This window comes from Danio rerio, chromosome 8 (assembly GCF_052040795.2).
Source record: "Danio rerio strain M-AB ecotype USA chromosome 8, GRCz13ab, whole genome shotgun sequence".
NCBI classification, from domain to species: Eukaryota; Metazoa; Chordata; class Actinopteri; order Cypriniformes; family Danionidae; genus Danio; species Danio rerio.
The window spans coordinates 30,534,688-30,562,500 of NC_141028.1; the positions used below are offsets into that span (position 1 = coordinate 30,534,688).

Sequence of the window (27,813 nt, forward strand, 5' to 3'; positions counted from 1 at the left end):
CACATAAATAACTATATGTGACAAAATAAAATGTATACTATATGTGACAAACATATTTTAATTATTTAAAATAATTGTATTTGTTATGGCACTGTAATACACTATTTCTTTTTATTGGGTTAAAATAAAATAGAAATCAAATGTGCACCCAATGACAGGTCAAATCTGCTTCTCTATCTCTTTCAAAAATCAGAAGCAAACTTGAATTCTAAAGCATTTTAGATATGCACAGTTGAAGTCAGAATTATTTGCCCTCCTTTTATTTTATTTTTTCCTTTTAAATATTTCCTAAATTATGTTAAACAGAGCAAGGAAATTGTCACAGTGTGTCTGATAATATTTTTTCTTCTGGAGAAAGTTTTATTTGTTTTATTTTGGCTAGAATAAAAGCAGTTTGAATTAAAAAAAAAAACATTTTAGGGACAAAATTATTAGCCCATTTAAGCTATTTTTTCCCGATAGTCTACAGAACAAATCATCATTATATAATAACTTGCCTAATGACCCTAACCTGCATAGTTAACCTAATTAACCTAGTTAAGCCTTTAAATGTCTCTTTAAGCTATAAAGAAATGTCTTGAAAAAGATCTAGTAAAATATTATTTACAGTCATCATGGCAAAGATAAAATCAATCAGTAATTTGAAATGAGTTATTAAAACTATTATGTTTAGAAATGTGTTGAAAATATGTTTCTCTCCATTAAACAGAAATTGGGGAAAACAAGAGGTGAATAATTCAGGAAGCTATTAATTCTGACTTCAACTGTAAATAAAATATACAGCAAATGAGTATATGTAAATTATATAATTACAAGATTAAAACGTGTATATTTTTTAAATAAGCTAAATGCGTTGATTAACCATTATGGTGTACATATATTTTGCAGCCAGTTTAGACATTTAGACATAGTCATTTCCTCCTCTTCGAGTATTTAGTTTTTCGGAGTCGTTTAGATTAAATAATTAATTATTTAATGTTTCTCTCACTCTCATGCAAAAAACGCATACAATTAATAACAGCAAAAGCAAAAGCCAAATCCTTGACATTTTAGAAAATTTAAAAAAACCCCGGTTGGACAAATATTTTTTGATCCCAAAAAGGAACGTCGCTATGGGTCTGCAGAACAAAGTGTATAAGGATAATAATAAGAGTAAAAAAAGTGTCTCTCAATGTATTTGGGCAGCTGTTGAAATACCTGGGTGACCCGCCTAAGTAAAGTCTATGTGTGGGAAGCACCGAAGATTGTCAATTGTCATCAAACTGATGTCGTTTTGAGGTGCCAGCATGGGAGGAATATGTTTTCCTTTGTGAATTATATTTTTTTATTAAAAAATAAAGCTTTGCACAACATTTTCACAGTGTAGTGTACCTCCAGATTATTTCTCTTTGTATTCCATACAGTAGGGTTATATCCAACACGTCCACAAAACTACAGCAGAAAGACTTGTCCTGAGTTATTAGGTTTATTCATGGTCTGCTGAATGTAATTTGTTAATTCTAATAAGTTTTCTATTAATATTGGATGGTTGAAATATGAGGAGAATAATTCTGCCTGATTGTACCCACATTATTTAAAACGCTTTACTGATTGTTTACAGATTAATGGAAGTTGCTCCCATAATTCGCACATACAGTATGTCATAGGGTATAGAAAAAAGACGGATAACCAATATTAGAATTTGCAGCAGATTTCTGCAGGATTTTAACACCTATCATTTATACAGTTTGACCAACTGCTTGCTTCTTATATCCTTCTTAAATATTTAGCTAATTCAGTCAAGCTTTCAAATGCCAAAGAGGATGCTTTACCCTATGCACCAATCTAAAACCACTTTGAAACAACATTGGATTCAAAATCCTAAAAGACTTTTAGTTTCTAGCATTAACTTGCTTTCAATGATCTGATCGCTGAAAATGCTTGTTCAGACACTTATGTCAGGACCCATCCTTTATATTTCATTATGCTGAACATCAGGTTTTGCTGAAGTGCTCAGTGGAATGCACGAGCACTATTAAATGAACAAACCAATGTAGCATGCCTTACAAGCATGCAGGATAGCAAGCAAATGAAAAGAATGTGGATGGCAACTAAGATATCAAAAGACTCACACAGAAACTGTGCTAGCAGAAATCTTATTATTAAACTCTGTTTACCAATAAAGAAGATTTAATTGATTGAATCTGTATTAAGCGCCTATTACTGGTTAAAAAAAGTCACATTTTGGTTTTGGGGGTTCCCAACAACAGGCTGATATGCATGCAAGAACGAAAAACCCTTTCATTGTCTTATAATATGCATTTATTTTTACCTACTGTAATTATCCCAATGACTCCCATATGATTTGTTCAGCGATTCATTTGTTCCCAAACCCCTACTTAGTGTGATGCTAACCTGTGCTTATTGGTCTGATGACCCAGTCTGTTGCGATTGGTCTGAACTATTTTGAAACTTGACTGCCTTCTGTGTGTGGAACAGCTGATGGTGGCCAGAGGATTGCAAGCTCAAAAATGTATATAAATCCGTTAACAATGTGCCACGCACCATGTTTTCAATGTGGCTTTAGACACTATATGTGAATATAAAGAGTTAACCAGATACAGTAAAAGCTGCGTAGAGCGATTAAGTAAGTAAAAACAATTAAAAACATATTTTGCAAGCTAGAGAAAACAAGGAGGCAACCACTTTAATCGCACTTACTTACGTTTATGAAATAGAGGAAGAAATTAATTCATAAACTGTGTACTGATAAAATTCCTGTCAAGCTTTGAAAAAGTCCCATTAATCAATAGTCTTTTCTGATCATTCCTTTAACAAACGGCCAATGAATCCCCTGTTGGGGGATAGATTATTGCATTAATCACCAGAACGTTCACTTATTCATGTTCACTCATCTTCAGTCATGATTAGTCCCACACACATCCACACTCTGCTAGCGTTAGTAGGGTAAGGCGCGTTCACGTTTTACCAGATCCGGAAGATGTTTGGTATTGTTTCGTGTTGACGATACGAACAGCCAAAAGATCCGGACGAATGACTCTGAGTCGAATCTATTGTTTTTAAACAAGGTGCACTTTCAGATTTAAAACTGGATGTTTTCATTCACTTAGTGCTGTCTTGCACACTGCATGGAAGGTATTTTTCAAAAAGCCAATAATAGGGGCTCTTTAAAAATATTTAAATAATTTGATTTGAGGTGACGCAGTGGGTAGCATGTTCGCCTCACAGCAAGAAGGTCGCTGGTTCGATCCTCGGCTCAGTTGGCATTTCTGTGTAGAGTTTGCATGTTCTCCCTGCGTTCGCGTGGGTTTCCTCCAGGTGCTCCGGTTTCCCCTACAGTCCAAAGACATGCGGTACAGGTGAATTGGGTAGGCTAAATTGTCCGTAGTGTATAAGTGTGTGTGTGTATGTGTGGATGTTTCCAAGAGATTGGTTGCGGCTGGAAGGGCATCCGCTGCGTTAAAAAACTTGTTGGATAAGTTGGTGGTTCATTCCGCTGTGGCAACCCCAGATTAATAAAAGGACTAAGCCGACAAGAAAATGAATGAATGAATGAATAATTTGATTAGATCAGCTCCCATACTCTCAAAATTATTTATCAGAAATACACAGATTGAATTTCTTTACTACATTATGCGTAAAAATGCGCTAAAGCATCCACAGATTCTGTCTAGCCTTGGATATCAGTTATAATCCATGTTTTCATACAACCCGGTAAAACATCAATGCTTTGCTAGGCATGCTTTCTGAAAACATGTCTTGTATCGATCATGTTAGGTCAGTAGCTAGACGGTAGGTGGTCTTTTGAGGCTGTTCAAATGCATTCAACCACATGAGCGTTTACACTGTGAAAGCAATCAGTTTTTAACCACTTCTGTGACTGGTTAAAAGCTCAAAACATTTTAGCTTACTCCTGTGTTTAGCGTTATCAATTTTTAATTGGATTGACAAAAATGTATCTTTCTTAATCCTACAATACATAGACTAAAGAATCCAACAGAGCCCAAAAACACACACGCACCCTGAGAAATCCACCAAATCCTGACCTTTAGCTGTCATGGGTTACGCAGTTAAATCTCCAGCTACGCCTGAACCTCGACAGGTGATCAGACTGACAGAAACGGCTAACTGATGAGGAGAGACAAGAAATGAGCAGTATTATAACACCTCGTCCGGAGGGACTCGAGAGACAAAGACAAAGACACAGAGAATAAGAGAGAGTGTGTCAGCTGCTGACCCTGATTCTTGGGCACTCAGGAATGCTTGACTGATCCTAACGGGGCGTAAAAAGCCTAAATTACCCCCTTACGCAAAGCCTGGAGGTCAGAGGTCGGGAGATCATGCAGATGCTTCCTTCTCACTGTAGTGAGCATCCTCATCTCCACAAAAGAAACATCTGAGGATCATATGGGCCAGTCCGTGGGACAGTTTAAATATTGACCATATAAAATACTTAGTAAATATTTAAATATGCACTCTCTTATTGGACTCTTCAAAAGATAGCTCACTCAAAACTGAAAATTCCGTCCTCATTTACTCAGTCTTCACTTGTATTTCATCTCCATAGTGTTTATGGACAAAGCCTGTTTATACCTGTTTAAACACAAAATAACTTATTTAAAAATATTTGCAAATCGTAACCATTGATTTTCATAGTTTTTGATGAGCCTACTATTCAAATAAATGGTTACAGGTTTCTAAAATATCTTCTTTTGTGTTCGTCAGAAAAAGGAAACCCATATACATTTGGAACCACTTGAGGATGAGCAAATAAATAAAATGTTCATTTTTGGTGAACTATTTCTTTTTAACCGTATTATACACAGCAAAAATGTTTTTTTCATTAAATGTTTTTGTCTTCTTTCTGGTCCAAATATTTAAAAATTCTTATATCAAGAAGCATTTTCTAGGAAAGCAAAACATGTGGTGTTGTTTTCAGATATAATATGTTAAAATTAAGTGAGTTTTTTCTTAAAACTAGCAAAATAATCTGCCGAAGGGTTAAGCAAAATAATCTAGATTTTTCTTTTGACATAAGATTATTTTGCTTATTTCATTGGCAGATTATTTGCTTGTTTTTAGGAAAAGTCATTTAATTTTGGCATATTATTTCTTAAAACAAGACAATATGTTTTACTTGTCAATAAAATCTTCTTGATTTAAGAATTTTTAGATATTTGGACTAGAAACAAGACAAAAAAATCGAAGTAATAAAATACTGTAAAACAGAGCTGGTTATTCACAGGTGTGCTTTTTTATCATTTTGAAATTGCCTTATGGGATACTAATCTCTGTTCTGACAACGTTTGACATTGGAGAGTTCGACAAGGGGATTTATATTTACATTTTAGTAGTTGGAAATTGTGCGAAATACAAATTTTGATCCAAAAAAACAAGCAATAAACTGTTACTTCAGTTGTTGTTACTTGTTGCTGTCACTGGAATTTATGGATAAATATGATTTCTTATATTGTTTGAAGCTACTAAAAATGTCCATATGAGTCACTTTGCTTAACTGCAGAGTAAATTTCTCAATATTAAAAATTCACAGAGCAGGGATTTATGCACACACCTTCACACACAAAGGTTGTGACCTAAAAAAATGAAAATATGCGCAAATGTAAGTAAACTCTAAGTAAAAGTATTTAATTGAAATATCGACTGAATTGAAGCACTTTAAATGATCAGATTAGGCATATGATTAATAAATAAATTAAATAAATGATTCTGGTGGATGCTTACTTTTAGGTTTCTATGAAAAGTTCTAGAAATAAGAGCCCAGAGCTCTATTACACAAGGTCTAATAATGTATTTTGAAAGCATAAATAAATGGAAAACTCACATGCGTCATAAATTATTGTTAACTTGAATTTTTTTTATACATTATAATAGGAGATTTTGTTTTTGATTTAAAAAGTCTGCATTTTCACACATATGCAAGAAAACCACTGACTCCCACTGTTCAAAACCCTCACTCCTGGTCACTTTACGACCTGAAGATGCTCATAAACCACTTTTCTGCGCTGGTTTGTCCACTTAAGGGCCCAATTGTTCAGCTGTGAAAATGGGATAGAAATAGCCGAGCGCCAGGATAATTAGTTCAATTTCTTGGATCTATGTCTTTCTGTCTCTCTCGTTGTCCCTTTGTGCTGCTGTGGTATTGACATGCAAAGTGTTTGCTGAGGAGAGTGTATGATTCTCTGGCTGAGTGTCAGATGGTCTTTCACTCCTCCAGCTGGTCCAAGAGCGCACAGCCACCTGGTTTCCTTCTTCTTGGTCACGTGAGACCTGCAGAGGGTTGAGGGCTCTTTAAAAATCACTGCTGCGAGTTCCATCTGCTCTGGACCAAACTTCAACAACATCAACATGCCCTTAAGTCTCCTATCCCATCAGCCGAGACTCAGCTCGAAAAGCGAAACAGAAAAACGTCCCGCTGATGTTCTCCAGCTCAGTGAAGGAGAGAGAACATGGTATGATGGAGGGGAGGACAGTGACAAGGCTTTCTACATCCAGCCTCACAAGCTCACACTGACCTTAATGAGATTTGTTATTTTTTAATTAGTGGAAATTCATTGTAATACTTGGAGTAGACACTAGGAGTAGTAAATGGTTGGATTTTAGAGGTTTGATTCAGGGGTTTGCATTACATAGCAACTGGTGATTCAACACAGTATATAAATGCTGTTTTTTATACTCTTTTCTAATGAATATATATAAATATTAGAATATATACATTAGGTCTGGGTCGATAAACAATATTATATCGAATCGCGATACAATTTATGTCAATAACAATCATAAGCTCTGGACTTTTTTTATAATTATTTTTTTTTAGGTTTTATAACCTTTAATTGGACAGGATAGTAGAGAGTATTGACAGAAAAGTGTTGGGGAGAAGAGAAGAGAAACGAACTCGGGTCGCCGTGAGCACCAGAGTGCATGTGTCGATGCACTAACCACTACTTGATATATTGACTATATTGATCTAAGAGCCAATTACACAGCAGAAATGTGTAACAATGGGAATTGTACTGATATTACAGATATTTTACCACCAAAAATTTATTGGACGAAAATATGTTGTGCCATAATGGACTCACTTATTTTTGTGGCTGCAGTCATTGTTGGGGTAAAATCGGGAAGCATTACAACTTATATGTATGTAGGTATGTGTGTATATATATATATATATATATATATATATATATATATATATATATATATATATATATATATATATATATAGTTGCATTAACTTGGGGAAAAAATAAATCAAATAAAATATATAATATATATACATACAATTTTATGTATTCATGTGAAAGCAAAGCTGAATTTTCAGAAGCCATTATTCTTTTTTTCTGTGTCACTAGATCCTTCAGAAATGATTGTCAAATATTGATTTGATGACTATTAATATTTAATATTGTGAAAAGTGTTTTTTCACGAATTTTTGACAATTAGAAAATGCAAAAAACATCACTTATTTGAAAGAGAAATGAGCAATTCCATGCAAATGTCAACATTCCTATGAAAAAAATTAAGTTTTCACAAAAATAGAAAAATCCTTTCCAAGTTTTTTTGTGCAGGTTTGCAATTTACAATACTGTAAAAACACTCAACAATGTGTCTGTCCAAGTTTACAAACTATTATATTTGATTTACCAGTTTTTTTTTTTTTTTTTTTTTAAATCAAACAAGTGTCAATTTCACATCCATAACAAAGCTTTTCCCTCATAAATGCAAAAATGTCAAATAAAATCAAATCAATCATTTTTGTTCTATAGTGAGCCAACTCTTATCCTGTGGATTAGCATAATTTATTTTGGGTTGTGCAGTTTAGCTCACGAAATTTCTGCAAAGTATGTTGTATGCTGTAAACTCAGACTTTTTTTGGTCAGATCCATAATGCATGTTTTCCTCATTTAAAATGTAAAACATGTTTACAGATTGACATTTTTCTGACTTCATAACTCTGTGGTAAGTTGTTTTGAAAAATATAAACAGATGTTTCAATATAATGTTAAATGATACTTTCTCTGTTTTTGCTGTAAACGTCACAACCATAATGCTGGAATTGCTTAAATGTAACATTATAAATGTCATTACCATTACTTTTGATACATTTTAACACTTCAATAAAAGTATTAAAAACTAAAACTTCATACATTTTAATGGTAGTACGAAAAAACAACAACTTAGGACTGAATGAAGTGTGATGGAACAATAACTTTAGAAATTTTAAAATACTATCCATAATATACAACTTTTAGTTAAATTAATATTACTATAGGCTCATAAAATGACTTTTCTTTTTTGTTCAGAAAAAAATTCTGCTTATTCAAATTACAATTTATAAGATTTTTTGGGAACAGTTGTTTTATACTCAATCCACTTAAATTTGTCAAAACAATTTAGTTAACTTAATTTCTGTTGGGACAACATTAAGAAATTGTATGGAAGCCAGCATTTTTTACAGTGTACTATAATATACTAAATGACACATGGACTTGCACCAAAACATTGTATTTATTTTATAATCATTTCTGCCTTGCGATGTTTAAATGGTGACCCGCTATTTACAATCTCATTTTCTGTTCCTCTCAGAGGAGAAGTGAAAGCAATGACACAAGACAATACTTTCCCTGTCTTCCAATAATCTGAGAAAATGTTACAAAACCCACCATTATGAAACACTGGAATCGTTTCATGACAGCTCATAGTGTTTGAGCGTCTGAATCAGCTGTTTGGTCTCAGCTGTTTAAGCGTCACGCATCCATGCTCACTGATGACGTTTTAATAAACTGCGCCGTGTGTCATTCACACTGTCTGGCAGATGTAAATGTTTCCTCCCTTTTATTGTACTGCAGAGGTTCAGCGAGGGTCAACTGAGACCCCTGGGAACCTTTAGTTGCAGAGGGAGTGTGTTGGGACATATGGGGACCGTTTAGGATGTGAAACACTATGAGGAAGTGAGAGGCTGTTAGTCTGTTGTAGCGACTTCATTATTGCTCACTTATGGTTGACTGCGGTCTGTTGTGGTCAGTGAATTTATAAGGTCAGTAAATCTCTGACATGCATTTTTCAAAGAGAAAGTCAAATGGGTTTTCGAAAGCTGTCCAGTTGTTCATCTAAAAAGTGCATAATAAATAAAGATACTCTCTCTAAAAAGAAAAACTTGACTCTGAATTACCATGACGAATCATATAAAAAGTTGACTCTGAATTGATATGACGAATCATATAAAATGTTGACTCTGAATTGCCATGACGAATCATATAAAAAGTTAGGCTCGTTTGAGGTGCGCCTTGCCTTGACTGCAATGTGGACTAGAGCAGGCGGTTGCAGTGAGAGGAGGGCTCAAAAAATATATCAGAAGCCGGACACTTCAGAATCTTGCCTTTTTGCCGTCTGGAATCATATAAACGTTGACTCTGAATTGGCATAACGAATCATATAAAGAGTTGACTCTGAATTGGCAAAACGAATCATATAAAAAGTTGACTCTGAATTGACATAACGAATCATATAAAAAGTTGAAGCTGAATTGCAATAACGAATCATCATATTTTACATGCTAATGACCTACATCAACACGATCAAAGAGACACATTTTCATAATTTCCTCCTGATTGCTAAATATGAACACTCTAAAATGGTTTCATTTCTGAAATTGAATAGATATTGATGGTGTAGATTTTCTGATGGATGTCCGCTCCAGAATGGAGTAATACATATCCTTTCTTATGTCTTCATGAATATTAATAAAGTTGAATGTTTAAGAGCCTATACCTTAGTGTTATCCCACTTCAGAGTAAAACTGCAATACATATGCATCATTGCTTTTTCTGTATTTCAAATAATTTGTTTCCTCAGGAACAACCCAGCCAGGTCAAAAGTCATGAAGACCTCTTGAGTGGACCTGGGCTCTTGAAGAATTGGTAACAGCTGTTCATATTATTTGCTATGTGTATATTATGTCTAAAGTCATATTTGCCATTTTAAGTGTCAAATATTTTAAAGTTAGTTTCCTTTGTATGCAAGCTGCCAGTTTGGATGGAGATTATTGTGGTTTTTAACCAGTTTTGATAAAGTCGGCTGAAAGTACACTCAGCCTTGGGTTTTAAAGAGATTGTACTTTGAGTGTGTATGTGTTCTATTCCTTTGTGGACCATTTTACAGGTTTGAGGTCAGCTCTGAACAGCCTAGTAGATGCCTGACATTTGTATGCTTGAGACATTGAGTGCCGCATATCTGCCTAAAGTGGCCCACATTCGTATGCTATCTGGGTCACTACAGCGGAATGAACCGCCAACTTATCCAGTATATGTCTTACACATCGGATGCGCTTCTTGTTGCAACCCAGTAGTGGGAAACATTCATACACACTCATTCACACACATACACTACGGTCAATTTAGTTTATTTAATTTATCTAAACAGCATGTTTTTGAACTTTGGAGGAAACCGGAGCACCCAGAGGAAAAACACGCAAACACGGTGAGAACATGCACAATCACACAGAAATGCCAACTGACCCAGCCAGGACTCGAACCAGCAACCTTCTTGCTGTGAGGTGACAGTCCTAACCAATGAGGCACCGCATCGCCTTAAACCTGTTGTAAGAGACTCCATCACAATATTAGGACCTGGCGGCAGTTGTACTAGCCATGCGTAAGTCAAAACATAGTCTAGTTGTGATGAAAGGTACACTAAGTTACAACTTACACACTACTAAATATTTTTGTGTTGCAGCACTGAACTTAGTTTAAATGTACACTATGTTCCAAGTAAAAATTTGCAATCGCCTCTGCCCTTGTATATCGGTAGAAAAGAGATGACAGTGAGATTAGTTTTGTCGTATTTCGACTTCTCATCAATGAGAAAATATCAGACAGGAGGTTTTGAATATCAGAAAATAGACTTTATTCTCCATAATAAAGCCAAGAAAGAGCAGAGCAGACCTCATAGCATTCTCCTCCTCTTTGTCTTACTCTTTCTAACGTCTCTGTTTTCCACAATCTTTATACAGATTATTTTCCACACCCCTACGTGTCTTGTTTTAACTCTTGACCATTTTTGAATAGGTTTCTACTCTAAGTGGTCCTGCTATTCTTGGCTCTCTGCCAGCTTGCTATGGTCTGCGAGATGTCACAGGTCTATGTCATGTCAGCAACTGTTTTAAAACTAAAGTTCCCCTTCGGGGGGAACTTCAGCACTATAAGTGGATTTGATTGTAAAATCCACGCATTGGGGAGGTTCGGTTCAGAAGCTACTCGTCTGAAAGAGTATTGAACGGGCCAATTAAGAATGAATTGGCAGCGCAAGCCTGCGCAGGTGAGCGGCATAAGCAATCAACTGAGTATATAAGCTCACCTGGCGCAGCAGACGCTATCCTTTTCGCTTCAGAGACTTTCTGATCGAGTCGATGAGGGTTCCTCCTGCTGTGACCAGCGATTCTGAGCGAACGAGAGCATTCTCCCGGTCCAGAGTGTGTACACGCAGTGGCAGACGGTCGAGCTGGGTTTCTCCCTTGCCTGGCGTTCTTTGGGTCCGGTCCTCCAGAGCGGTGCGTATAAAGTTGCAAACTTCACAGAAAGAGCAACACAGTCGTGCAGCACGTCCTTATCAGGACGGCGCTCCGACTGTGCGTTTCTGGATGCGGTGGTTTCCTGTCCTCGGATGATGGGCGCGGGCACTGTGTTACATGTCTGGGGGTCCAGCATGTTAATGCGCTGCTCGCGGGCAGTTCATGTCGTCATTGCGATGCCATGACTGTTGCGCAAGATCGCGGTTAGCCTTTGCAAAAAGGCGAACCACCCCAGTTGTCCCCTGCTCTGCAGCGGGCACTCGGGCAGATCTGAGGGTTTCAGCGAGAGATAATCCGTCGCCCACGGGCCCGCGGACCTCCCGCTCCTCTAAGCGCTCCATCCAAGCTTCGGGCGGGGGAAGCGATCCGTCTAACAGATGGTAGCCCTTACGCCCGATGACACCGGAGACCAGATGTCCACCGCGGCATCGGAGGGTGGGCTTTCATTGTCCGATGATGATCCAGACCCGCTCGCCCCCTTCGGGCTGGTGAGCGCTGTCACTACGGATCCTGAAACGGACATGTTAGCCGTGCTTTCCCGGGCTGCTTCGGCCGTGGGTTGGAGATGGTTTATCCCCCAGCTCCGCGGCCGGACCGACTAGAGGGGCGTTCCCTTCTTCCCGGAGGTGCACAGTAGGCTCACGCGGTCTTGTAAAGCACTTTTTTCTGCTCGTGCTGCGTGTTCCTCCACCCTAACCACTCTTGACGGTGAAACAGCCAGGGGGTATGTGGCGATTCCTCAGGTTGAGTGCGCGATGGCGGTAAATCCGCGCGGCGCCTCTTCTTGGCGGGGTCCGCCTCGTCTCCCATCCAAAGCCTGTAAGTTATCTACCTCCCTCGGAGCTAGAGCTTACTATAGCTGCGGGCCAGGCTGCTTCCGCCTTGCATGCGATAGCCACCTACCAGCGCTACCAAGCGCAGGCGCTGGCCGAGCTGCACGAGGGTGGGTCCAACCCAGGCTTACGAGCTTCGCACCGCCGCCGACTTAGCTCTTCGGACTACTGAGTCCGCTGCGTGTGCGTTGGGGAGGACGATGTCCACATTAGTGGTCCAGGAGCGCCACCCCTGGCTGATATGCGCAAAGTCGACAAAGTCCGCTTTCTTGACTTCCCCATATCCCCAGCCAGGTTCGGCGACACTGTCTGTGAATTCACCCAGGAATTCAAGGCGGTGAGAGAGCAGTTGGTGGGTGATGTCTTATCGGCGGTCCGTAGCCCGCTCCGCCCGCCGTGCCATTCATACCTGCTCCTCGCCGAAGGCGCCCGCCTACGAGAGCTGCTCCGCCCCCGCACACGCCTAAGGCGAAGCGAGCGCGTCGGGCACCTCGGAAGCAGGCAGCCCCCCTGCCCAGAACGCCGCTAAGTCCGGCAACGGACCGCGAAGCGCCCCTGGGACAGGCCATCTGGAGAAGAGGGAACTTGCTCTTTCCCCGCTGGAGGGCGGGGCCCCATTTCCAACGGCACTTTTTACTGCCATGAAAACATTATGAAAGGGCACTTTTCACTTCCCCAGATGTGACAGCCCGAAATCTGCCAGTCTGGGACGCTATGCTTTCTAGCTTGCAGATTCGGTGCGTTTCGCCAGTGGCTCACGAGCGCTGGGAGGACGGTCTCCTTTCTCCCACCCCTCGAGCCTCCCCTCCGGAGCTCGGGTTTGGAGTGAGAGCAAATATCTCACCTCCAGCTTTTCCGTGGGACCCGCGAGCTTCCCGGATCAGCACACCCACTCCGCGCTGCCCCACTGCTGGTACGTCAGCGATTGTAGCGATGAGTCCATTAGCGAGAGCTCTGCCTGCCTGGTTAGCGCGGGCCAGCTCTTCGCGGTGGCTCATACGCACAATCAGACTCGGCTATGCGATTCAGTTCGCGAAACGGCCCCCCAAGTCACGGGTGTGTATTCACCAGGGTCAGCCCCCTGTCCGCCCCTGTCTTGCGAGAGGAGATTGCTGTCCTCCTGGCGAAGGATGCAATCGAGCCGCTCCCTCCAGCCGAGATGGAGAGCGGGTTTTACAGCCCACGCTTCATCGTGCCCAAAAAGAGCGGTGGGTCACGGCCAATCCTAGATCTGCGCGTTTTGAACCGCTGCCTGCACAAGCTGCCGTTCAGAATGCTCACGCAGAAGCGCATCCTCCGGTGCGTTCGTCCTCTGGGTTGGTCTGCAGCATTAGACCTGATGGACGCGTATTTCCATGTCTCCACTCTTCCTCGCCACCGACAGTTTCTGCGGTTTGCGTTTGAAGGTCGAGCTTGGCAATACAAAGCCCTCCCCTTCGGGCTCTCTCTGTCTCCGCGGGTCCTCACCAAGCCCGCGGAGGGTGCCTCAGCGCCCCTTCGGCTCGCGGGCATCTGCATACTCAATTTCTTTACGACTGGCTGAATTGCCCTCTCTTTTGATTATGCACAGAGTTGATTATGCACAGAGACAAAGTGCTCTGGCACTTCCACCTGTGGGGGTTTCAGGTCAACCGAGAAAAGAGCAAACTCGCCCCCGTGCAGAGGATCTCTTCTCTCGGGCTGGAGCTGGACTCGGTCACCATGGCAGCGCGCCTCTCCGGAGAGCGCGCTCAGCTGATGCTGTACTGTCTGAGAGAGCTCGACAGTAAAACAGTGGTCCCACTGAAACAATTTCAGAGGCTCCTGGGGCATATGGCATCCGCAGCCGCTTCATGCCGCTCGGATTATTCTATATGAGACCACTTCAGCACTGGCTTCACGATCGAGTCCCCAGACGCGCATGGCACGCGCGCGCACACCGAGTCTCTGTTACTGCGCTGTGTCGCCGCGCCCTCAGCCCTTGGAGCGACCCCTCGTTCCTACAGGCCTGGGTGTCTCTAGAACAGGCGTCCAGTCTTGTTGTCGTTTCAGCAGACGCTTCCAACACGGGCTGGGGGGCTGTGCGTTGCGGGCATGCGCCTGCGGACCTGTGGAAAGGTACCCAGTAGCATTGGCATATCGCCTGGAGCTGTTGGCAGTGTTCCCCGCTCTCCACCGTTTTTTTCCGGTGTTGGAGCGGCAACACGTGCTGGTCAGGACGGACAGTACGGCGGCGGTGGCGTATATCAGCCGTATAGGGGGTATGCGCTCTCGCCGCATGTCTCAGCTCGCCCGCCGTCTGCTCCTCTGGAGTCATCCGCGACTGAAATCGCTGCACGCCATTCATATTCAGGCAAGCTCAACCGTGCAGCCGATGCGCTCTCACGGCAGCCTTGCGTCCTGGAGAATGGAGACTCCACCCCGAGTCTGTTCAGCTGATATGGGCGCGATTCGGGGAAGCCCAGATCGATCTGTTGCTTCCCCCGAGATCGCTCATTGCCAGTTGTTCTTTCCCTGACCGAGTGCTCTCGGCACGGATGCACTGGCTTACAGCTGGCCTCGGGGCACGCGCAATACGCGTTTCCCCCAGTGAGCCTGCTCGCGCAGTTACTGTGCATGGTCAGGGAGGACGAGGAACAGGTTGCTGGTTGCGCCCCTCTGGCTCAACCGGACCTGGATGTCAGAGCTCTCCCTCGCGATAGCCCTCCCCTGGCAGTCCCTTCGAGAGAGCACCTACTCTCTCAGGGACAGGGCACCACCTGGCACCCTCACCGATCTTTGAAGAGATTTTTAGACGCGAGGAAGACTTAGGTAACCTCCGATTGCGGTGGCTAATACCGTCACTCGGGCTAGAGCCCCCTCCCCGAGCGCGCCTATGCCCTGACGTGAAGTCTATTCACTGAATGGTGTGTCTCTCGCTGAGAAGACCCCCGTAATTTGCCAGATCAGCGTTGTGCTTTCTTTACGCTGAGAGAAGTTGGAGAGCAGGCTGTCGCCCTCCACACTCAAGGTTACGTGGCTGCCATCTCCGCTCTCATAACGCGGTGGCTGGCAGCACCGTGGGAACGCATAACCTCATCATCCGGTTCCTCAGGGGCGTTAAGCGAATTAATCCACCCCGCCCCCTCTCATGCCCTCTTAGGATCTCGCCCTCGCTACACAAGCCGCGTCAGATCCCTTCGATCCTCGACTCAGTATTTTCTGTCCCTGAAGACAGCTCTGCTGGTCGCGTTGATATCGATTAGAGGGTCGGGGACCCGGAGGCATTTTTCGGTCAGTGACTCGTGCCTGTAATTGGGCTGGCTTCTCTCACGTCCTGAGACCCCGCCCGCGATATGTGCCCAAGGTTCCTACCACTCCGTTTTAATACGAGGTAGTGAGCCTGCAAGCGCTGCCCTCGGAGGAGGCAGACCCAGCCCTTATTTATTGTCCAGTTCGCGTTTTGCGTATTATCCGGACCGCACTCAGAGTTTAGATCATCTGAGCAGCTCTTCGTCTGTTATAGCGGTCGGCAGCAGGGAAGTGCCGTACCGAAATAAGTTCCCACTAGATTGTGGATGCCTTTCTTTCACTATCAGAGCCGAGATGAGCCGCGTCCCCCGAGAGCGCGTGCGCACTCCACTCGGAGCTTCGCATCCTCTCGAGCGCGCGCACGCGGCGCCCCTCTAACAGACATCTGTAGAGCTGCGGGCTGGGTGACACCCAACACATTTGCAAGGTTTTACAATCTGCGAGTGGAGCCGGTGTCCTCAAGGGTATTAGGTAACCCTTGGTGATTGAGGAAACAATTCGGTAGGGTGTTGAAACACGCTTGCTGCGCCATTTTCCCTAACACGGAGATACGTGCGCCTTTTTATCTGTCAGTAAAGTTCCCCGTCAGGTGAGCCCTGCAGATTCCTCCGTGGCCCCCAGCACTGACTCAGCGGAGGAGTCACTTGCTGGCCCACTACGTTGTAGGTCTGCCCGCTGGTCAGCCCGCGTTTTGGGTAAAGGTGCCTGCTATGCGTGGTCCCCACTAGGCGATCCCATATGCTTATTCAGCCACGGTTAAGTCCCCCCCCCTGGGAGGACCCGTGTCTTCCCTCCCCGCTAACCACTCTTTTGCTATGCGTACTCCCCCTTTTTTAGGGCTAGTCCATATGTAAATTCTGCCATCTATCCCCCCTTGGGTAACGGATGGCCTCCGCAGCGTCCTCCCTATCGGGATTGCACGCTTCCCAACGTACTGTCGTATTTTCCTAGAATTATCTAGATGCTCACGACTTCCCAAAAAATATATATAAATCCGTAAAACTTCTGTTGAAGTAGGATAAATTAGGGCCAGGGACACGTTGGAGGACCGCGCCCCCCATGATGTGGGTGCGTCACGCTTGCTTGACTATCTCCTCATCGGGGGTGTTGGTAAGGTGCAGTCATTATGGCGCTTTCAATGGGCTCCCAATGCGTGGATTTTACAATCAAATCCACTTATAGTGCTGAAGTTCCCCCCGAAGGGGAACGTTCGAGGTTACTAAAGTAACCCTTCGTTCCCCGAGGAGGGGAACGGAAGCACTATACTCCGTCGCCATAATGACTGTCCCTTAGCTGTTGAAAGTCTCTTCAGCTTAAAAAGGATAGCGTCTGCTGCGCCAGGTGAGCTTATATACTCAGTTGATTGCTTATGCCGCTCACCTGCGCAGGCTTGCGCTGCCAATTCATTCTTAATTGGCCCGTTCAATACTCTTTCAGACGAGTAGCTTCTGAACCGAACCTCCCCAATGCGTGGATTTTACAATCAAATCCACTTATAGTGCTTCCGTTCCCCTCCTCGGGGAACGAAGGGTTACTTTAGTAACCTCGAACGTTCTCTCTCCATAGATGCAACTTATGCAAAAGTACTAAATGTTTACATACATTGTCATGATAGCATAATCACTTGATAACATGTTACTCACTCTAGCTTCTGACACATATAGCTTCATATATAATCAGAGCTTTACATATTCAGTTATACTATACAATTAGTCATTCTTCAGCATAGCCTTCTTCTAGTTTTGCTCCTGTGCAGGCATACATACTCATCTTAAACAGTATTTTTAACACACACTGGCATGTTTGCTGCAAACACAACATACATTTTGGGAAGAGAAAGTTAGCTGCTTTACACTTTGAAAATACTTCACACTGAGAGAATAAAATCTTCGTCAGTTTACCCTGATGAGCTCATGATAATAAAGAACAACAATCTCCCTCTGGTCATTCTTATTGTGAAGAAACTGGTTTAATTTTCTTTCAAGGAGTGTTTTGTGAAATTTACATCCATCAATTAAAATGAGAATTTATTCATGACCGAGTTTTCCTCCCTGTTCTTTTCTCTCTCATGTGTTGGCTATTACAATAATTTCAAGTTCAATGGTTTGATAACTTAATGTTCATTTTGTGCACGTTCACATCTTGTGATGCGGATGTCTGTTATTAGTGACTGACTGTAGCCTATGTAAGGCATGCCTACTGTTACAAAAGAATTATCCAAAATTTCATTGGATAGTTGTTGTCACAATATGTTGTGGTTTTCTTAGAGCAGAATATATAAATGTAGAATTATTTTAGAGACATTTAACAATTTAAAAGGCTTCTTATCGGGTATTACATCATTTTATTCAACCTCAGATTACTTTACAGAGAGCTTACGTCCTACTAGCTATGTTCTGACTTAAGGGCATGTGGTGCAACTGAAGAACAAACTTAGTTACAATTACAATAAAAAAGTTACAATTAAAAAGCTAAAAATAAAATTGATCTCGTAGTTAGTAAGCATCTACCGTAGACTTTACATTCCAGTTTAAGCAAAAAACATACAAACAGCTGGCGCAACTGTACCTTGCTCTTTAAGAATATCCTCATCACACATTCAAGATCATTCAATGTGAAAACAGTGATTTAATAAGATGCTAAGAGATAAACGCTGTTTGCCGTTTTTGTCGGTTCACCTGTTATATTTCTCATCAGTAGCTTCATTCGGCCCTGCGAGTCTCTAAGGAGGATTAGATCTAAGAAATTCCCCTCCAGGCTGCCGGAATACTAATTAAAAGTGTGTTAGTGGGTGCGGATGACCTTGACGACAGGCACATCTGGAGAATAGCGCATAAACTGTATTAGCATGAGCGCGGCACATTAATGCGATAGAAACTTCAGTCAATGTAGCTGTACTTAGCCATCATCTCGCATGCAAATGTGCTATGAGGTCATTCTAGAGGTAAAACAACCAATTTGTCAAAACAGATGGCTAGATCTGGGGCGATTGCGAACATTTGCGAAAGAGATTTTTCACTGTTTTGACCATATCAGTAAGCAAAAAAAAGTTGCTGGTTTGGATGTAAGGAGCAAACACGAGTCTACCACTGGATCTTTATTGTAGTGGTTGATATGGATTCTGTTTGATGTTTGGCAAAGATGTTATTTTAAACAGTTTATGTAGCGAGTAGATTTTCATTTCCTAAGTTGGGTGCAACACTTTACAAAGTAACGCGTTACTGTATTCTATCACATTTTTGGAGAACTCAGTAATCGAATTACATTTTACATTTGTGTAATTTAATTACAGCTACTTAAGTCAACGTAATTGACTTACGTTACTTACGTAACAAATATACATTTTAGACGAAACAAATTCTCCTTTTAAATCATTAATGATTTAAATCATAATAATGATTTTAATAATTTAATTAATACGCATGCGCATTTAAATTGCTGGAGAACTTGAGCTGAATTGGTTGCTGAGGTGAGTGGTTGCTTCTTCAAGTGGAAATACAGACATTTGATTTCATTGAGCGTAAAAAGCTAAAATATTGCTGTGAAATGCAGTCAATGTCCAGTCTCTAAAGAACTTTCGACTACTTTTAAGTCAACTAGCAAATTGCTCAATTAGAATAGAAATCCTTCTATGACAATACTTGTCACCAAGTAGGGCACAAGTGGCCAAAAACAGCCTAAACAGGCTAAATTGGATTTTTGTGCAGGGTAGGGAGTAAAGGTATCTTCTAAATGTGAAGAGAAGTGTAGTTGGTTATAGGGCCATTAACATATCGTGTTTTTTGTGCAGGTAAGTTTGTTATTTCCAATGGATGCACGTGGCTTTCACACGCACATTGGAAGCACATATTGCATGACTTCGCATTTTACAGCCACACTAGTTAAAAACTGCGTATCAAGAACTGACCAGCTTCATAATATGTATGCAATATGCACATTTCAGTAGACTAAAACACAGAACACCCCAAAACTGCAGTGCTTTTTTATACTATGCATGTCAATGGTTACAGGTATCCAGTTTTCTTTTAAATGCTTTCTTTTGTGTTCAACAAAACAGGTTTGGAACAAGTGAATGATGTGAGAATTTTAAGTTTTAGTGCGCTGTCTCTTTAAGCCTTCTGAATATATCAAGCTGCTGTAATCAATCCATTGTAATGTTTTTTTAGTGAATATGAAGTTATTGAAAGAGCTGCAGTTTATTTTGTATATTTATAGGTATATTGTATATATTTTAAAGGTAACTTCAAAGTAAAGTAATTAGTAATCTAATTACTTTTTACCTGAAGTAATTAGTAATGTAATCAATTACAATTTTCCAAAAGTAGTCAGTAATTTGTAATCTTACTTTTAAGTAACTTACCCAACACTGTTCATTTCCTACACAACAATGTCAGAAGATGTTTCCCATAGTCATTTTTAAGAATGAATATGTCTGATTCATGAGGCCGAAATTGGGAAGTGACATAATTATTTTTTTGTATAACAACAGGACAAACATCACCAACAGAATTAATAAACTCCAAGATGTTTTGTTATATGTATCCTTGTTGATGTCATTGTGGAACTGGATTTAATTAGATAAAAGGATGTTACAAAAGAGTATTGTGAAATCACAACATGACAATGGTGTCACTGGAAAATCTTACAATCTTTAAAACACGCCAAAATTTCTTTTTTATTTTAATATGTTTTGTAATCTTTAAATATTTTTATTTGCAGTATTATCAAAAATGTCTACATTGACAAAAACAGGAAAACAGGAGAACATTTTTTTCTAAAGGATCATATAAAAGGAGTAATTATACTAAAAATGCAGCTTCACCATAACAAAAATAAATTACAAGATACTATAAAAAAACTAAAGGATTTTTTTTTTTTTTACCAATATATATTTCAGGTTAAATAAATGGAGAAAAAAAATAAAACTGCCAATTTTACATGTAAATAAACAATACAAAACTATGAAAAGAAGACAATGATTTACAAACACCACAAGAAACATTTCCTTTCAACCTCTCTGTCTTCCTCTATCTTTTTCTCTAACTCTTTACCTCTCTTCTACCATTCCTTCACCCATTCCTCTATTTATCCTCTCCTTCCATCTTGTCCAGCTGATTTATGATTTTTACCCACGTCTGGAAAGGACAGAAGCGGCTTTCACGTAATGAAAGGATGGAGCGAGTGTCCATTTGGACCAGAGCCAGCCGAACACTATGAGCTCATTGCAATGGTAACCTTCAGAAAGATCTTCACCTTTCCAGAGTCACTTCTGCTGTCATTGAGTTTTATGATGTTCATCTTTCTCTCTCTCTTTGCTTTCTAAATCTGCACTGTCACGACACAAGGTAATTTGCAAGAAATCAACAAGCTGCCTTGAAAAGCCTGACCCCTGAACTGTAACAAGTGACTGCAGGCTAGACAGGCATGAACACGTTTATTTCACTTCATTATGAGTGAAGACTGTCAGTCCCAAAAATCCCATTTCCCAACAGGTGTAATCAAAACACATGTAATCAAAACACTCATATTTCCTTAGCTGTTATATATTTAGACCACAATTTTAGACAGACAGACAGGAAGATAAACAGAGAGATAGACCGACACACTGGAAGGTCGGACGAATGGTTGAACGGACAGACAAACACAATGGATGGACAGACACATTGTAAGGACACACAGGGCAAATCGATGGACAGACACAATGGATGAATGGATAAACAGACAGACACACCTAACAAATGGACAGAGACAAACACACTGGATGGATGCATGGACAAAAGGATGTACACACTGAACGGATGGACAGACAGATGGATGGACAAAAGGATGGATCGACATACAGACACACAGGATGGACAGAAAGACGGATGGACACATTGGATGAATGGACTGAAAGACAGACACACTGGATGGATGGATGGATGGATGGATGGATGGTCCAGTGGGAAAATGTGTTGGATGGATGAATGGATGGTCCAGTAGGAAAAGTTCATGGTTGAATGGTTGGATGGATGGTCCAGTGGGAAAAGGTGATGGATGGATAGATGGTCTAGTGGGAAAAGTTGACGGATGGATGGATGGTTCAGTTGGAAAAGGGGATGGATGGTTGGATGGTCCAGTTGGAAAAGGGGATTGATGGATGGTCCAGTGGGAAAAGGTGATGGATGGATGGATGGTTCCGTTGGAAAAGGGGATGGATGGTCCAGTAGGAAAAGGTGATGGGTGGCTGGATGGATGGACTGATGGACGGTCCAGTTAGAAAAGGGGATGGTAGGATGGATGGTACAGTGGTAAAAAGGGATGGATAGATACATGGATGGTCCAGTGGGAAAAGGTGATGGATGGATAGATAGATGGTCCAGTTGGAAAAGGGGATGGATGGATGGATGGAATATCAAAGTGGGAAAAAATGATGGATGGATGAAATGATGCATGGTCCAATTAGAAAGGGGATGGTAGGTTGGATGGTTACGTGGGAAGATGGATGGATGGATGAATAGATGGACAGACATACATGGACAGATGGATGGACAGACAGACAGACAAGCGCACTGGTTGGATGGACGCATAGACAGACTGTATAGACAGGTGGATGTCAGACAGACAGACTGGGCAGATGATTTCAAGGACAGAGAGACACAATGATTGGACGGATAGACACAATGGACGAATAGACGGACAGACAGATAAACACACTGGATAGATGGATGAACGGACGACAGACAGAATGTATGGAAACATGGATGAACAAACTGGATGAATGGGCAGACAGACAGACACACTAGGTAGACAGATAGACAGACAGACACAGTGGATGGATAGATGGATGGATGGATGGATGGATGGATGGATGATGGATGGACAAACAGTCTGGTTGGATGAAAGGATGGACACACTGGATGGATAGACAAACAAACTAGACAGAGGGACAAACAGACAACAGACTGGCTGGATGAAAGGATGGACACACTGGACTGATAGACAGACAAACAGACATGCTAGACAGATCGATTCACAGACAGACAGATCATTCAAAGTTTGATGATTTGCTTCTGTGTTTGGAGTGGCAGTCCTTCTCTGTGGATATTGGTTTGACAGCTTCAGCCACGATATTCTTAACCACTACCATTACAGTTAAGCCATGGTCACATTGCACATTCACCAAATAAACTTTCACTCATAGACATGTAAATGCCCCAGTCTGGAAATGCAAGCTTATGCAAGAATTTTTGCATGTCGCTGGGATCCAAAGTTTAAGCTTGTTGAAATCCGAACTGCAAAATTCACATCACATGATTAAGTGAGACCAATAGAAAATCAAAACATGATCGCTCATTTATCAGTAGCCCATCATCATGTTTTATCCAGGCCCTTTTTGCAGTGCCGTATGACACAATTTCACATGCTCAAACTCTAGTGTGACAATGACAAAATGATGTACAAAAACAAAGCCCCGCCCCCACTCATTAGTCAGTTTCAGTCAGAAGTACATCAACATACTGAAATAAAAGTCTTAGCAACTTCCGGATTTAATGTGGATAAATCCTCTCATATCAACAGTTTTGGATTTACTTTTTCTTTTTTGTATCACAAGTTCAACGAAGAAAAATAAGACCCTTCATACACCGACAATAGAGAGATTTTCACATTCAGGCCAGCCTGTGCCTCCTGGCTCGATCTCTCCATCTTTCTCTAACTGAACGCTTCTGTTTAAACTACCTCACTGCTCCTCTGTTTTCTCATGCTGTAACACCCAAACGCCTCACCTGGAGCTGAAGGCTGACAGCACATCAGGCTCCCCCACAGGCTTCTGCCCACCGTGAAGCTAAACCACGCGCTCGCTGCTGTTTCTGCTGCGCCGGCTGCAGCTTTCACATGTTGCACAAGTCCAGCAGTGTTGTGCAACACAGTCAAATCTGACAACAGCTGTCGTGCTCCGCAAGGTCACCCTGAGCCCAAAAAATCCCAGAGTTCAGCTGTAATGCACTAGAAAACAATCCGAGTTTAACAGAAAGACGAACCTTTGAATAAACATGATTAAAGATGCTAAATATTTTTACTCTCGGCGCTGGAAGGCAATCATACTACTCATACATATTTATAAAGCATCATTTCCATTTTCATTTCAGAGAAAGAAAGAGAGTGACCTTAACTAGATAAGGAGGAAAACTGAGCAGAATACGCATTTACTGAAAAATGTGTGTGTGTGAGAGAGAGAGAGAGAGAGAGAGAGATAAAGAGACAGAGACTGATCTGTGTCAGTCTGATGTAGTAAACATTTCACAGTATCATGTTATAGTTATAGTGCTTCCAAGGTCAATGTCACTTAAAATAAATATAGAATTGATCTTAGTTATAATTTGAATTATAATTGATATACTTTTTGAATTATAATTGATTTTTGAATACATTTTAGATAATTGTGAAAAATCTTAAATTAACTGAATCTAATTATATGTTATGCTATGCATAATTACAGTATATTAGATCAGATCAGTATTCTTCATATTGCATAAAACATACCAAAATACTAAAATACTTTTCTATATTTTTTATGTAAGTGTGCAGTATGTATATGTTTATGTTTAACTTACTAGTACTGGTGAGAACCGCCTTAATCCTTCAAGGCATAGATTAAAAAAAGGTTGTGTAAATATTCTTCAGAGATTTTAGTCTATATTGACATGATAGCATCACGCAGTTGCTGCAGTTTTGATGGCTGCACATCCATGATGTGAATCTCTCTTTCTACCACATCAATTGTCAGCAAAGGTGCTCAATTGAATTGAATTTTGGTGACTGTGGAGGCCATATGAGTACACTGAACTCATTGTCATGTTTAAGAAACCAGTCTGAGATGATTTGTGTTTTATGACATGGCGCACTATCCTGCTGGAAGTAGCCATAAGAAGATGGGTACACTGTGGTCATAAAGGGATGGACATGGTCAGCAACAATACTCAGGTAGGTGTTGACACGATGCTCAATTGCTACTAATGGGCCCAAAATGTGCCAAGAAAATATCCCTTATATTATTAAACCACCAGCAGCCTGAACTGTTGATACAAGGCAGAATGGATAGATGCTTTTATGTTGTTGATGCCAAATTCTAACCCTACCATCTGAATGTGGCAGCAGAAATCGAGATTCATCAGAACAGGAAACGTTTTTCCAATCTTGTATTGTCCATTTTAGGTGAGCCTTTACAAATTGTAGCCTTAGTTTCCTGTTCTTAGCTGACAGGAGTGGCACCCGGTGTGGTCTTCTGCTGCTGTAGCCCATGATTCTCAAGGTTGGACCTGTTGTGCGTTCAGAGATGCTCTTCTGCATACGAGTGGTTATTGGAGTTATTGTTGCCTTTGTATTAGCTCAAACCAGTCTGGTCATTCTCCTCTGACCTCTGGCATCAACGAGGCATTTGCGCCCACAGAACGGCCGCTCACAGGATATTTTCTCTTCTTGGACCATTCTCTGTAAACCCTTGAGATGGTTGTGCGTGAAAATCCCAGTAGATCAGCAGTTTCTGAAATAATCAGACCAGCCCATCTGCGACCAACAACCATGCCACGTTCAAAGTCACCTAAATCACCTTTCTACCCTACTCTGATGCTTAGTTTGAACTGCAGCAGATTGTTTTGACCATGTCTACATGCCTAAATGGATTGAGTTGTTGCCATGTGAGTGGCTGATTAGAAATTTGCGGTAATGAGCAATTGGACAGGTGTACCTAATAAAGTGGCCGGTGAGTGAGTGTGTGAGTGTGTGTGTGTGTATGTATACAACCACTGGTTGCATTTATTTATTACATTTCTGATATATATGTACCTGGACAGGGCTATTCATTCTAAAAGAAGGTTACACTCCAGCTGGTTTTAAGTGACTGGTCTCCTTTTCACACACTGCAGCTTTAATGTAACTGCCTAAAGCCTAAAATGCCTCTCTCTACAAAGAAATCACACTTACGCAAACATATACAAAGGTTGACCTTAATGTTTCAACAGAAGCTAAGAGAGAGAGAGAGAGAGAAAAAAAGAGAGGCTGGGGGATTGAAAAAGAGGTTTTGAAACTGTATGGGCCAGAAATGAGGCGTTGACCTTTCTCTTTCTCCAGTCTGGGAAGACTTTGAATACTTTTTAAAGACAAATTCAATATGGTTTGTTATTTTTCCTTTGTCAGTGAATTAAGCGCTCTAATGTGCTCTTGGGTGGTGTGATAACTGAAGATGTAGTTCATCCAAATAGAAAGTGGTTTCAAGCTTTTAAATATATTTTGCTGTCAGACACAAAGGTAGATATTTTGAATAAAGTTTGCCCTTGATAGCCACTGACTTATGTAGTAAAAAAAAACTACTGTAGATGTTTTCAAAACATCTTCTTTTGTGCTCCACAGAAGCATCTCAAACAGGTTTGAAACAAGCAGAATGTGCGTAATTTATGAGAGAATTTAATTTTTTATGAGAATATAAACTACTTTATTTCAACACCTTGCCAAATCTGTGATTTTTCCAGGGTCATAAATGGGCTGAATCCACAGGTCAGTGTTTGGTGAAGAGAACGCTGATGAAAAACACACAAAAACACCTGTTATAGCCCAAAAAATGGTCCAAGAACATTCATAAATTGCAGCATATTTAGGAACTCAGACTTGTGGTCCAACTGTTAATGTCTTTTAAAAACAATTTGTTTTGCACTGACATCATGTTTACCCAACACTTCAGCACTTTAATAGGTTTAAAGCAAATGTCTGCTGTTTCAACCCAAATGTTTGATTAAACATGGACGAAGCCAACTGTTGGGTTAAAATTGTCATTAAAGTTTTAATACTAATGGTTGGGTTCCATATTTGACCCTAAATTGGTTTGATTTTCACAAGTGTTGCACACACACACACACACACACACACACACACACACACACACACACACACACACACACACACACACACACACGTACCAAACATGGAACATCAGGCAATCTGTGTGGTGTTTCTCATCTCTTAAACCCCCCGTGTCTCCCACTTTTACCTCCTCCCTTACTACCCTTTGTTAGGGTTCCAGCAGATGGATTTGGGAACAAAGAGCCCCCCTCCCTCACCACCCTACCCCCATCACACACACACACACGCACACACACACTCATATTGCAGGATGCTTCAATTCAGAGCGATTTACTAGATAACAGGACTGCTCTCATCTGCACACTTACACCATTTTCACTCTTTTCTATTCAGCTCTTCAAGTGTGTGTGTGTATGTGTGTGTGTGTGAGTTTTGGGTAGCAGGTGTATAGATCTCTGGGTTCAGTGGGTCAGTCTCCAATAAAATCAAGACGATTGAAGTCAATTTGCTCATTGACAAGCTGCAAATCAACACTGGAACAAAACGGAGCGAATCAAAAGCAGCCGCAGGGTCTCTTCAGTCTGATCTAAGTGTTTGTCATCTTATCTGGAGCTCAAAACAGAAATATACTGTAAATATACAATTTACTTTTTTGATTGACTACATTTGTTTTGTATTGCGTTTGGGGATCAGAATTTAATGTTACATATTGTGATACTGTTTTTGCGTAATTATATAAAAAAAATTGATTGTTTGTTTGAGTAATGTTTTGTTCATTATAAATTGTATACAATGATAATTATTATTAGGAATGCTCCAATCAGGAGTTTTGCAGCCGATACCATGCACCGAATCCTTGTCATAGTGATCAGTCGATACCGTGAACCGATTCTGATCCTTCAAACACATTTTTCTTCTAAATAAATTAGGGATGCTGCAGAATTTAGTATTATTTTTATTCATTATATATTTAATTGTTAATTATTACATAAATATATAGATAAATCTGAAGAAATAAAGCTTTAATAATATTTATTAATAATATTACTATTTCAGACTAGTTTTTAGAAAATTATTTGTGAAATGTGTGTTAAGATCAGACACAAAATGTAAGTAATGCAGTCTCTTATTAAATAAATTTAAATGAGCACTGACTTATCATTTAACAGGATATTTTTAGACTTACAAAACAAAAATAAACAACCTTCCAGAGCTTGAGTGAGTCCACTAGGGCAGCTCGAAATTGGAAAAATATGACATTGCGATATTTTGTTTAACTGCATT

At 40.9% G+C, this 27,813-nt stretch overlaps 1 long non-coding RNA gene across 14 annotated transcripts in view; it reads right to left on the reverse strand.

Moving 5' to 3' along the window:
* LOC137496363 (uncharacterized) overlaps positions 1-27,813 on the reverse strand; it is a 104,055-nt gene that overhangs the window by 39,978 nt on the left and 36,264 nt on the right. For 3 of the 14 annotated variants that reach the window (XR_015498038.1, XR_015498030.1, XR_015498044.1), the window contains exon 5: positions 25,865-26,249. The exons of 6 other annotated variants lie outside the window; for them this stretch is intronic. This is a non-coding gene — a long non-coding RNA (uncharacterized LOC137496363). Of the gene's footprint in view, positions 1-407; positions 3,334-3,922; positions 6,289-25,864; positions 26,250-27,813 lie in introns of those variants that run through there. 5 more of the 14 variants (XR_015498041.1, XR_015498047.1, XR_015498033.1 and 2 more) reach the window with 4 other exon arrangements.